The sequence below is a fragment of the Aegilops tauschii genome, chromosome 3 (genome assembly GCF_002575655.3).
Source record: "Aegilops tauschii subsp. strangulata cultivar AL8/78 chromosome 3, Aet v6.0, whole genome shotgun sequence".
NCBI lineage: Eukaryota > Viridiplantae > Streptophyta > Magnoliopsida > Poales > Poaceae > Aegilops > Aegilops tauschii.
Genome location: NC_053037.3, coordinates 598,597,409 through 598,611,818, shown reverse-complemented (window position 1 = coordinate 598,611,818; position 14,410 = coordinate 598,597,409). Strand labels below are relative to the sequence as shown.

At 43.9% G+C, this 14,410-nt stretch overlaps 1 pseudogene; it reads right to left on the bottom strand.

Annotated features, from left to right (window-relative positions):
* Positions 1-1,187: 1,187 nt before the first annotated feature.
* Positions 1,188-8,323, bottom strand: LOC109774192 (carbon catabolite-derepressing protein kinase-like; annotated as a pseudogene).
* Between the last annotated feature and the right edge of the window lie 6,087 nt (positions 8,324-14,410).

The following is a 14,410-nucleotide window of genomic DNA, read 5'->3' as shown; positions in this document are numbered from 1 at the left end:
AACGGATCCTCATTAGATCTGTGCACTATCGGAGCAGGCCAGAGCTTCCCGTCCCTACATCCCTTACCTCCTACACGACCAAGAAGTGAAGCCGTCACTCATGGAGCCTGATGGAAAGCCATCCGTGTAGGTGTAGCCCGCCATCCAGTGCCACTGTCATGAAATCCTCAGACAAACTCATCATCAAAATCGTAACACGTAGTCGCCGTCCTAACTAATCCACAAGACATTGCCTTAACATGAGCAATGAGTGACCAGGGCACGCGCGAGGAGCAACTAGCCTCGGTAAGGGGGGGGGCAAGCCAACCCCGACACCGGTAGCCAACACACCCATGCAGCCATCTACCAACCAACACTACCAGGAGGGTTGGGCGTCCGACATCAAATCTGGCCAATCAAGATCCATATAGGGGACCCCCATCATATCCGGCACCTCCAACCACCTGGGGGTAGCCGTTACCCCAGGCCGCCAAGCACCCACCTCCTTCGGCTCCCCGCGACCTGCTCCACGACCGCCGCGGAAACCTACAACACCCGTCGGCCACGCGCCCGCGGGAGAAGACCGTCACCGCCAACACGGTGCCACCGGGTAGGCACCACTGCCACCACGCCGCAACTTCACCCACCCAGAAGCCATGTAGGAAGCCGCCAATCCCAGCCCTATCCACCCTATAGCCCGTACCATCCACATGGCGAGAGATAGACCTCGCCGTCCTGGGCACACACCAACCACCGCCAGTCCGCCACTGCCACGTTGCCCACTACCCTAGCCGATAGCCATGGCGGAGCCAGACGCGCGTGACCCTCGTCGCCCTCGGCCAATACGCATACAGAACCCCGGCAATAGATCCTTCCGCATCTGGTCGAGGACGGCCCGCACACAACCACCCGAGAAAAATGACGTCGCAGCCGCCGCACCACACCTGAGCTCCAGAGCACCGCCGTGGCGCCGCCAAACGAAGACGTCGCCACCCCGCACATGCGCCATCGCGTGGTTGGCCCCTGTGGCAGCCCGGCGCTTCCACTTCTATGGCCGTGCCGCACGCCTGCCGTCATGCATTGCACTGTAGATGCACACAACATCACCATAATCAACAGCAAGGCAAATAGAAACTAGATCATGCAATGATATCACAAAAGCTTGTGCTGTCGCATCACCACCAGCAGTACGTGGCGCAGCTTGGAGAATCAGAAAAGGTTCACCACAACCTATTTACCATACATAGGTCTTATTTATAACAACCACTTAACCTTTTTGGTGCTTGACATAGGACTAGTCACTCAAACAAACACGGTTCTCTGTCTGGGACTGGGTAAACCGAAGATGAAACACACAACCTATATACTTGCACACCATCACTTATTCACCGTTGCGACGATGAACCGCACCACATGGGACAGTCATATTCACCAGTCAACCAGAACAGGCACTAGCTATAGAACCCTAAGGTTGGTAAGGAAGGCCGCACAAAATTCCAAGAAGAGGAGCTGAGGTCCAGTAACTCTCTGCATATCTAGCAGGTACTTGTCATCCCTGGTCTTGTAAAGCTGGAGAAAAAATAAATTAAAGTTAGAACCAAATATACAATATATACAATACCATGCCGGCGAATTGTACTTTCTAACACCAACACTGTGCATCTTTAAAACATGGGAAGTTATTTCTACCAACATGCATGAGTCAGTCGACAATAGTTGTTGGCAATAGCAGACACATGCAAGACATAACAATGGTCACTTGGTAACATTATGAATCAAATATATTGGCTCTAGAAAAATCATTATTTTATCTAGTGACGCCACTATGAAGACGATATTGAGTAGAAAATCCCTTTTTTTGTTATTGCAAAAAGAAAGTTTAGTAGTAGAAGGTTTTGCAGACCTGAATTTCAAACTTGATCACAGCTGGTAGCCTCCTATTAACGTCACCATTATCCATGATAGTAGAGTCATCATCAAAGCTATGGTTGGCATCTAACCACATATCACTGACCTGAGGAAACCCAGGGCACCACCTGCATTTCATGTTGTAGTCCACATTCTTCTTCCAACGGACATTTAATTCCTTAAGTGCCTTCAGAACCTCAATCTATATCGCGCGAGGTTGAGCTCGAGACTGCTGGATAAGTTATGCATTAGCTCAACAGCTGAATGTGCAAAACAAAGCAAAGTAAAGTGGACAGTTTGCAAGACCTGGAGCCCAAGAGCCCATTTTGTTTCAACGCGGTAATATGGCCGCAAGCCACTGCCTTGAGAATCATTACTTCTTGGAAGATAATTCCTGGTACTTGGGCTTGCTGATTCTGATAGAGTAAACTGATTAAAACTCATGTCCTAGAGAACCATCCATTCATAAAGTTAATAGTGCTTAAACCTTTGGTGCATTAAATAGGTCACAGATGATGCAAATGTGGACTAACCATTTCTTGTTGATAGTTAGCCCCCAAATAGCCACTAGTAGCCCGGAACCGATTCTCCAAAAGCAAGTAATATGCAACAGTTTCCTGGAAACATATAGTATAAAGTCAGTTATGAAAACTGAAAGGACTGAACCACTGATTTTTGTTTGAATATACCTCATTTATAGCCTATTGCACAACGATTCACACACATGATCTTTGTCATATCCCAGATTGGCAACATCTTGAAGTGTATCTTCGTCAATCTCCTGAAATGAACATCTAGCAAATCAGCATATCATTGCCATAGAAACAACATTTATATGCTCGATAATACTCCCTCCTTTCCGGTTTATAGGGATCAAATCTGAAATCTCATAAACCAAAGCGTTTTGTGAGTGGAAGAATGTATCTCGTATTTTACAAAACTATCTCAATTAAAATCATGCATTAATTTCGATTATTTGCAATGGATGCATGCTTGAACACTAGATGAGTAGAAACATTACATGCATTGGTGTGTTCCTTTTTAATTCTTGCATGCAAAGATTTAATGCGCCTTGGAAACTAAAAATGAGCTGAAGATGAGCCCCTTAAATTGGAAACCAAAAAAGGTGAGATAAGCCCTATAAACCGGAAAGGAGGGAGTAAACGATAAATTTTTTGATAAATAAAGAGCAACATTGAATGGAGACTTGACGTTATACCTTTCTGAAAACAAGGGCACAACTATGGCCATTGATTTCTATTATATTTTCTTTGCAAATATTACAATGAAATTATACCCATAAAAGAGAGCATTTCACGAAAATATTATTGTTCTTAATTTTCCTATCATCCATTAAAAATCCTATATATGTAAGTGGATAAAGGCTGAAAAGTTTTATTGTGCAGATATGATAGTCGCTTGAAATGTGAAATAGATGGGGTACCATTTTGGCTTGCTGTGCTGTGTTTGGTGGAGGCACTGCCAGGTAGAGAGGAAGGCGATTCTGAAACCATGGGTGGTCTCGAATTTCACGGATTGTGATTCTCTTCATGGGATCAACAATAAGCATTCTTGGGATCAAATCCATTGCAAGATCATATAGATGATTTGGAAGGATATAGAAGCCTCCCTGTAACACCAAATAAGGGGGAGTCTAATCTCCAAAAAATTTTGAATTATAAAGTCCAACTAATCTACATGAATTTGTTGATTTCCAGAAGGAAAAAAGGTAAACACTTGTCAGATCCATCTAAATCTACAAATGTTCTGTCTCACCTTTATCTTATTGAACAGTTTGGGAATGTTGTCATCATCGAATGGAACAGCACCACAAAGAAGAGCATAAAGTATCACCCCACAGCTCCAAACATCAACCTCAGGTCCAGCGTACAATTCACCTGAGATAACCTATGCAGAAACACTCACTAAAGCTATTAACCCAGACGATGCGTGAGAATAAGAATGAGGATAAGGACTCAAATAATAAAATAAGTGAATACCTATGGTGCGGCATAGTTTAGACTCCCGCAGCTAGAATCACGATGAACAACCATGTTTGTGTGGCAGTATTCAACACCAGATATAATATGTTTAACAAAAATTTAATTGAAAAAACAATTGAGAGAAAATCTCAATATGCATTCAGTGAATCAGAAAGAACCCTTCAAATTACAAATTCGCCTTCAGAAGGGATATACCATCTCTTTATGTTTTAAAGGACAATTTAATTTAAGCACTGAGATTAAGACAATCAAGGCTTGAAGAATAAGACGCCATTTAAACAAAAATTGATTTAATTATTGATACTAAGATAACCAAGGCATGAAAAGATGAAGATGCCAAATGATACAAAAAAAACAAACAAACGAGAAAAGCAACGAGCCTAAATATAATATAGTCTGACATTTTCCGTAAACCATGTTTTTTCGGCCCCTCCCGAAAAAAACATCATCGAGCAAAAAATTATCGGTAAAACTTAGTCAACGAATGCAAACCAAGCAAATGGATCGCGATTTGCACAGTAAACACATGAGGAAGGTCGGCAACTAGCAAGCATGTCCATACATTTGATGGTCGAAATAGGAAGCTCAACATATTGTTATTCCCAAAAATTGTCTTCCTACATGGCAAGAGCAGAAAAGGCACCTGCTGGAAGATTCGACGGGCCTCATCTTCCTGTAACCGCCTTTTCTCAACAATGTAGTCCACTAGGTCACCATTCTGGCAATATTCCATCACAACAAAAATATCCGTCGGTGTCTCAATGACCTCATAAATCCGGATGATATGAGGGTGAATGAAGTCAATGAACAACCTCAATATCTTGATTTCTCTATTTGCTAGAAATAAGATATGAGAAAACAATAGAAGTAAAGTGTTAGACATTGAGCCTATGAAGAAAATGCATATGCAAATTCTACTAACTCACAGCAACAACACAAGCTGAACTTTCTTCTTAACGAAAGCCGAATATATCCTATACTAATGTACATTATCTCGACTAATTGATTAAGTGGGAAGGAACACACCCACAAGTCTGACCAGCACTAGTAGAAAACAGGGCTTTGGTTCGGACAGAAAAGAGCATTAATCCCGGTTGCATTACGAACCGGGACTAATGTGAGCATTAGTCCCGGTTCGAGTGACTAGGGCACCGTATAGGCATTAGTCCCGGTTCAAATGCGACCTTTAGTACCGGTTGGTGCCACGAACCGGAACTAAAGGGTGCGATGCCCATTAGTACCGGTTCGTGGCACCAACCGGTACTAAAGGTTAGACCTTTAGTCCCGGTTCGAGCCACCAACCGGTACTAATGGGGTTTGATGCATTAGTGGCGGTTATGGCACGAACCGGTACTAAAGGTCCCATTTTCAAACTCTACCCCCCCCCCCCGGTGGATCGCCTTTTCAGTTTTGTAAAAAGCAAAAGAAAATGATAAAAACTTCAAAAATTAAAATCCTTCCAGATGTAGTTATGTTACTACATGTACTAGTTAGGAATTTTTTTAGAATCCTCAAATTCTAAAAGGAAAAAAAATTATGCTCAAATTTCTGTTTTTTTTTGTTTTTTTGTTAAATATGGTCAAACTATTGTCAAACTACTTATTCAAGAATTATTAGTGTTACTAAATAATTATTCAAGAATTCGGTTTTTTTGAATTTTGGTCAAATCTGGTCAAACTGTGGTCAAACAATGGTCAAACTAATTATTCAAGAAATATTAGTGTTACTAAATAATTATTTCAGTTTTTTTGAATTTTGGTCAAATCTGGTCAAACTGTGGTCAAACTATGGTCAAACTACTTATTCAAGAAATATTAGTGTTACTAAATAATTATTGTTTTTTAGAACAATAGTTTCAAACTCAAACAGTGAAATGTGTGACTTCATGCTCAAACTAAATTCCTGAGGATTAATAGGATTGACATCTTACTATTGCCAGAAAACGACAAGTGCAGAGTTGGAAACAAGGGAGAATAGAACCCGGAAGTTAAGCGTGCTCAGGCTGGAGTAGTGAGAGGATGGGTGACCGTCCGGGAAGTTAGATGATTTGGAATGATGAGGGTGATTAGAGATTAGAGTTTAAATTGAGCAGTGATGAGGGGTGATTATAGATTAGAGGTTAAAAAATTCAGAAATTTGAAAAAAAAATCAAAAAAGAATTTCAAAAAAAATCATAAAATTTTCTTTAGTACCGGTTGATGGGACTAAAGGGCGGGACTAAAGGGGGAGGCTTTAGTAATGACCCTTTAGTCCCGGTTCCAGAACCGGGACTAAAGGCCCTTATGAACCGGGACTAAAGGCCCTTTTTCTACTAGTGAAAGCAGATAACTCGAAATCCTGAACAGGCAAGTCGAATATATCCTAGACCATTGTACAAGGAGAAGGAGGCATACCTTTCTCTTCCATTTCCGTAGTTTTCATTTTACGATGGTTCAGAATCTTTATAGCAACTTTGTGTCCTGTAAGCTTATGGTCTGCAATCATCACTTTTCCAAATGTGCCTGCACGTAACGTTTTGCCCAGATTGTAGCTCTTCAATGCTTCATAATGTCCACCTCCTCTGGTGTTCCCACCCATTTTCAGTATGCAAAAACAAGAGAAACACTATATGTGATTGAGTAAACAGATTTACAGTTCAGACGCAAGTTGATTGAAACTGGTAATACACGAGTTATGCTGAATATACTGATCATGAATAACATGAAATATTTACGGCATGTCACTTCTTAGAGACCGGCCTTGAGTGTGAAATGAGTGGGCTAGCCATAAATGACCACTATGGACATGACTGGCGAGGGCAAGTGTGGTTCAAATTAAAGATCAACGAAATGGGTGAAGTTCCCTTCTCAAATAGGGAGAAGCACAGCATATTCGATCGCTGAAGTATGGTTCAGTGAGATGATCGGCAACCAACAAGTACTATCTTGTACGGATCGAGTAGGATCATAATATATATTACCATAAAACTGCCTGCACATGGAGCACTGAATGACTATATGCCTTTCCTGAAATGTAATGTATCAGGTCTGGCTCGGATAGTTGGGATAACAACTATCGAAAATGCTCGCTCGTGCTTTGGGTGCCCTGCCCTGGCGCGAAGACACAGATGACACATAGAATCCTAGCTAGTGGGTTAACATGGAAAGTATTCTTAAAAAGGTTCACAAATAAAATACCATGAGTCGGCATATATGTGTGATAAACATGGAAGAGACATGCAAATGCAGTCATGCAACAATGAATGAGCTTTGTAGGATCTGTTACTAGTACTACTCGGATCGGCTGAGCGGCGGCAGCTCGAGGAAGCGCCCGCGGACGATGACCCGCCGGCGTGGCGGCACGGATCCGCGGTGCGGATCGACGGAGGGGACCGGCGGCGGCTGGAGGAAGCGCCCACGGGCAATGACCCGTGGGCGTGGCGGCACAGATCCGCACTGCGGCTCGACGGAGGGGACCAGCGGCGGCTCGAGGAAGCGCCCGCGGACGATGACCCGCGGGCGTGGTGGCACGGATCCGCGTTGCGGATCGGCGGAGGGGACCGGCGGCGGCTCGAGGAAGCGCCCACGGACGATGACCCGCGGGCATGGCGGCACGGATCCGCGTCGCGGATCGACGGAGGGGACCGGCGGCCACCAGGTCCCGCCATCGGGAGGAGGGAGGGCGGCGGATCGAGGCGAGGGTCGCGCCAGTGACGGGGAAAGGGGGAGAAGAGGAGGCAGGGGAGAGGAAGAGAGAATGGCGATTTTTTACTCAGCCGCCGCGAGCCGGAGTAAATATAACAAGAAGATTGGGGTTCGGTTAGAGTTGCCCTAACATGGAATGTATTCTTAAAAAGGCTCACAGATTAATACCATGACTCGGCATATATGTCTGGTAATCATGGAAGAGACATGCAAGAAATGCAGTTATGCAACAATGAATGAGCTAACACATGAATCTGCTAGTACTACTCAATAACTGTTCACACAAGAATTACACGTACCACGGTACCATCAGAATCAGAATCTCCCGATTGCTCTTAAGGATCTTTTCGACCAGCAACAGAATCAGAATCTATCGATCTCTCTGTAGGATCCTTTCGACCATATATAGAGTGAATTTGGGGAAAGTGAGATCGATCGGCAATAAAGACTTTCAATTCCGAGCATGCTGAGGTGAATGTTGGTCCGGGCGATCTTTGGCAAAGATCTCCGTTGCCGTTGGAGGGAAGAAACAAAGAAATCCCCACACAACCACAAGCAGAGCAGCACACAAACTAACAAATTCCTTACTTGTTGGCCGAATGGAAAACAAGCAGCGCTCCCTCCCTCAGAAGTAGAATTAGGAGCACGCGCTAACCACCCCAGGTCTCTAGCAAGCCAAGCAAGCAAACCATGGCGCAGAATCACTAAACTCCGGCGAGAATTGCAGCAAGATAGCAGGACGATTATTGCCTTAATTACCTGGCCAAATCCCGTGGTCTGAGAGAGGCGACGAGAGCGCCTGCCCGGTGGAGCGGAGGATGCCTCAAATCGAGAGAGGATTTGGGGTCGATCGGCTGCCGCTGGTCGTTCTCAGGCTATAGGCTTTAGGCTTTAGGCGAGAGAGCTGCTTAGGCGGGGGCGGCGTAACCGGGGGAAAGGGAAAGGTGGGCGTCAGCGTCAGCGTCAGCATCGCGCACGTACGTGTCGGCTCCCTCTCGCGCCGCTCGCTGACCTGCTGCTGTGCTCGGTCGCCTCGCGCCGTTTGGCTCCTTGTGGCTGTCTTCTTCTTTCTCCTCTGTTCTTTCCATATTTCCCTCCTTCCGTTCGCAATGCGTCGCGTGCGTCGGTCGATTCCTCCGTCCGTCATCGGTTGATTTGGACGGTCTAGGAATAGGATGGACGGCAGAGACGCTTTTCGGTCGCCGGTGACGCGGCGCCAATGAGAATTATGCATGCCTTGCGGCTGGCGTTGGCAGTGGGTGGGATTAACTCGAACGTCGCTGTTACGTGCGCGACGAGGACGCAGCACACCTGGCGTTGGCGAAGACCTACCAACATGCTGAATTACAAAAGACTTAAAACGAAAGAACATGCTCCCTAATTTCAGACAAGATAGGCGCCACCACCACACGGTCACTGTGACGCGAGTTCGAGAGATTCTCAATCTCCAAATTGTCAGACTCGAAAACCACTTCAGCATAGCCTATGAGATATGCAAATAGAACACCATTGCGTAGAGCGAGAGCTTCGGCTATGAGAAGATCTGTGATTCCCGGGTAAGGCTTGCACCAAGCAGCTAAGAAGGATGAGCGGGTTCTCGCAACCCCTCCTGCTCCACCCCTTCTAGCTTCCATTGCAACACTGCCATCAGTGTTGATTTTAATCCAAGCTAAGTCCCGTGGTCGCCAACCATGGCCTGGGAGGATCTGGGCATGGTTGCGGGGTAGCTCGAGCACAACTAAAGCCTCTTGGGTCTTCTTCATGGACTGAGTAGGATCAAGCTCTCTCTTATCATGTGTAGCATTGTTGCTCCAGGTCTAGATCGCCCATATGACGGTTACTAGTTTTGCTCCCTCAGAATCGGAGAACATAGGATCGCATATGATATCCCGAGACTAGATACACTAGTTGAAAAACGACTTTACATGAGCCCAATTAGTCCCGGTTTGGCAACGGCCCGGTACTAATGTGACTATTAATCCTGGTTCCAATGGCTAGGGGCGTGGATCATTAGTCCCGGTTCGTGACATGCCTCTAGTCCCGGTTCGTTTCACGAACCGGGACTAAAGGGGTGATGACAGGCTTCTGTCAGGCTTGGGCCCCCACGAGCTCATTTAGTCCTGGTTTGTATAATCAATCAGGACTAAAGATATCACTATATATAGTGCTTCGTCCAGCCCGAGCCGAAGCACTCTGTTTTCCCCCTCCTCTCTGTTTTCTTCTCCTCTTGCTCGAGCTCACTTCCATTTTTGCCAAAATTTGTCAAGATTTGAAGGCGCCCCATCCATCCAAGTGTTCACAAAGGTTAGCAACTCTGTCCTTTCATCTCTCATTGATAGATTAGCTCTTGCAATGCTCTATAAGTATAGTTATTTGTTGGTTTTAGTTTACGAGTACTCATATGTGGTAGTTTATTTTTTTATGCAAATTGAGCTCAAATTAACTTCTTAGTTTGCATATGTAGGTGTGGTATACTTAATGCCTTCCCGTTCCCCTCCTAACTACCGTCGATCGCCCGCACCATCCCGTCGCCGGCACCACCTTGGTGAGTCTCTTGTTCTTATCCTTTTTATTAAAAAACATGTTTGTGTGATTCAGATAGTTACTTGTATAATTTTCTTACCCGTACGTTGTTTGTTATACATAGTGGCATGGTTTTCATATCCGTCCCCGCCGGCCCTCGTCCGGTTTATTATTCAGATGTGGTATATTCTCTTTTATAACTATTTGTTGCATTTCGTGTTTATGACAATTATGCCCACCAAGTTGACATAGATATTTTTATCTAGGAGGTATGTGAACCGGAAATTGCAACCGACCCTATTGTCGAGAAGTTAAATTTAGTTGAAAAAGAAAACGAGTATTTGAAAGAAAAATTGAAAAAATTGAAGAAGTGAAGATGAAACTGGAGTTGTATGTTGCGGATGTCGTCGATGATCACAAGATCAAGACGGATGCAATGCGCTTGAAGATTAGAAAGATTAGGAAATATGCCATTGATAATGGGGCTTGGTATCATTATGCTGTTGGATCAATTGTTAACTTAGTTGTGATCTTGATCACATTTGTTGTTTCATTTAAATGATTTAGCTAGGGAGTTTGTATATTGTTTTATGAGAATAAGTGTGTATGAACTTGTATTAATTTGATCTTTTCGGTGTTGTGTAATGAAGATGAGCCGGAAATGGATGTACGATGACCGATGCTTTCCCCAGTTCATTAATGGTGTGCATACTTTTCTTCTTGCGGCTAATGCAAACAAGCGGCCGGATGATTTTATGTATTGTCCATGTGCTGTCTGTAAGAATGATCAAAATTATTCTAACTCGAGAACCATTCACGTCCACCTATTTACGTCTGGTTTCATGTCCGGCTATAACTGTTGGACCAAGAACGGAGAAAGAGGGGTTCTAATGGACGAGAATGAAGAAGAAGAGGATGATGACAGCTATCCTGGCCATGGGTTCTCTGAATACGATGATACTACAATGCGGGAAGAAGTTGAGTCGTCAATGGAGGAAGAAGCTGAAGAAGAGGCATCAGATGAGCCTGCTGATGATCTTGGTCGGGCCATTGCCGATGCAAAGAGAAACTGCGCAAGTCAAAAGGAGAAACTGAAGTTGCAACACATGTTAGAGGATCACAAGAAATTTTTGTCCCCAAATTGCGAACATGACAAGAAAAAGTTGGGTACCACACTGGAATTGTTGCAATGGAAGGCAGATAATGGTGTATCTGACAAGAGATTTGAAAAGTTGCTGATAATGTTAAAGAAGATGCTTCCAAAGGACAACAAATTGCCCGACAGTACGTATGAAGCAAATAAGGTTGTCCGTCCTCTGGGATTAGAGTTGCAGAAGATATATGCCCTAATGACTGCATCCTCTACCGCGATGAGTATGAGTATTTGAATGCATGACTGGTATGCTGTCCATTGCGCTATAAGATCAGCCGCGATGACACTGGTGATGTTGAGGGCGAGCGCCCCAGGAAGAACATTCCTATCAAGGTGATGTGGTATGCTCCTATAGTACCACGGTTGAAACGTTTGTTCCAAAATAAAGAGCATGCCAAGTTGATGTGATGGCACAAAGAAGATCGTAAGAAAGACGGGCAGTTGAGAGTACCTGCTGACGGGTCACAGTGGAGAAAAATCGAGAGAAAGTGGGAGGACTTTGCCGATGACGCAAGGAACGTATCGTTTGGTTTAAGTGCAGATGGCATTAATCATTTTGGGGAGTAGAGCAACAATCATAGCACATGGCTTGTGACTCTATGTATCCATAACCTTCCTCCTTGGTTGTGCTTTGGTTGTGTAGGGAAGAGAGAATGCCAAGTGAAAGGGAGAAGTTGAAGTTCAATCGCATGTTAGAGGATCACAAAAAAGGGTCGTACCTAAATTGTGAAGATGAGAACACAAAGCTTGGTACCACACTGGAATTGCTGCAATGGAAGGCGGACAATGGAGTATCTGACAACGGATTTGGGAAGCTACTGAAAATAATGAAGAAGAAGCTTCCAAAAGATAATGGATTACCGAACAGTACATACGAAGCAAAGAAGGTTCAATGCCCTCTAGGATTGGAGCTGCACAAGATACATGGATGCTCTAATGACTGCATCATCTACCGCGGCGAGTACGAGAATTTGGACGCATGCCCGGTATGTAGTGCATTGCGGTATAAGATCAGACGAGATGACCCTGGTGATGTTGAGGGCGAGCGCCCCAGGAAGAGGGTTCCTGCCAAGGTGATGTGGTATGCTTCTATAATACCATGGTTGAAACGTCTGTTCAGAAACAACTAGTATGCCAAGTTGATGCGATGGTACAAAAAAGACTATAAGAAAGACGGGAAGTTGAGAGCAGCCACTGACGGGTCGTAGTGGTGAAAAATCAAAAGAACGTAGCGGGACTTTGCAGGTGACGCAAGGAACGTATGTTTTGGTTTAATTGCAAATCTATACCCTATCCTAATTACAATCTCCCTAAAAATTCCCATGTTAATCAGTAATTAGGAACCGTTAATCATGGTGGGGCCGAGTTATTACAGTTTACATTAGCTGATATAATATCAACATTTAATAAAAAAAAGATATGAGTTTTTAAGTTGGTAGGACTGTGTTATTAGGTCTAAGAGTAATTTCTTTCAATTCTGGCAAAAGATTAAGAACAAAATTTAGGACGCATCTAGCGAGCGGCAGGGCGCTCGCTAGCGCTCCGGAGCGGCTGTCACTTTTAGCAAGTTTATGTCCCCATCAAACAAAAAAGGAAAGATTCTTTCTCATTGTAAAAAAGGTAGAAAGGGCATGCAACATGTTTTTAATTACGGATTGGAAAGCAACCATGTGTGAACACATTAATTTAGAGTTCCTTTTCATTTTAAAAGCCATAACTTTTGAACCAAACATCGAAATTAAGATCCGCTTTCACCGTTGGAACCCTTACGACGTGCTCTTCGAAACTAGATCTCGCATGGGTATGTTTCGATGAATTTTTTGTGTGCAATTTAGTACCTCGTTTTGTGCAACTGCCTAGTAGTCGATGTGCAACTAGCTGACTGTGGATGTGCAACTTTCCGCCTACCACGTGGATGTGCAGTTTTCACTGATGTCACCTCCACCCCCTCAAACTACCCCTTCCAGTGAGATGAGCAATTTCGTCCATTGCTCGGGCCAACTGCCTAGTAATTGACGTGCAACTTTCCAATTTGAGCATTCAATAAGCAAAATCAAATCACAAAATAAAGTAGTATTCAAATTAGGATGCATTCAATTATAAGCAAAACTACATCATCTCCATGCGTCCGTACATCGTCGAATATTATCACTAATACACCTCCAATACTATCATACATGCATATAGCATCGCTAGTACAGCTAGAACAGTAGCTCCCGACGGGTATCGGCGCGAGCGGTGGATACCCAAAGAGAAGGAACCATCACTGGATCATAGCTCCAGTGAGATCCCTGAAGAACCTGCCAGGTATTGTCGAACCTGCACTCCAACGCAACCATGTAGCGACGGACGTGCTCGTCCTCCTCGCTGACATGGTGACGTACCACCTCCGCGGTGTCCGGAAGCCTCGACACCATCACTAGCCCACGCGACCGCCACCAAACAAGGATCGGGTCAATGATGGGCTGGCTCCTCACCAACCTACGCCCCCGGAAGGTAGCACCTCCCAAAACCAGCCCGGCGGAGCCCAGTCCCGGACATGGCCCCTCTGATCAAGTCGGCCTCCTCCGCCGAGTCGACGACGAGGATGCGGGATTGGCATCGTCGACGTCGATGCGGGAATAATTGCTTTAACTAAAAAAAATAAAACTAGTTCTATTAATTTTCTTGCTAAAAATAAACTACTTCTATAGTAAAATAAACTAGTTTTATGAAATCAACTAGTTCAACTACTAAGCACTTACTATAAATAGAATAAAGTATTACTTACTAAAAATAAACTAGTTTAACTAGTTCTATTATTTTTCTAACTAATTTTATTAAACACTTTCTCTTCTTATTCTATGAACAAAATGACAACAGAAAAAAAACATAAAAATTCTATGAACAAGATAAAAATTCTATGAACAAAATTACAAAAGAAAAAATTTATAAAAATTCTATGAAAAAAATTGACATATTCTTCGCATATATATGAACACACAAACATTTGCATATTCAACAACAATATCACAAAAAAAATCTATGAACAGGAAAAAATTCTAACTTTTGCATATTCATTTATGAACAAATTACAACAACTCAATGAACTACACATCCAAATTAACTACACATCTAAATTAGGAAAATTCATATGAGCTCGCTAAGGAGGCGGCGACCGA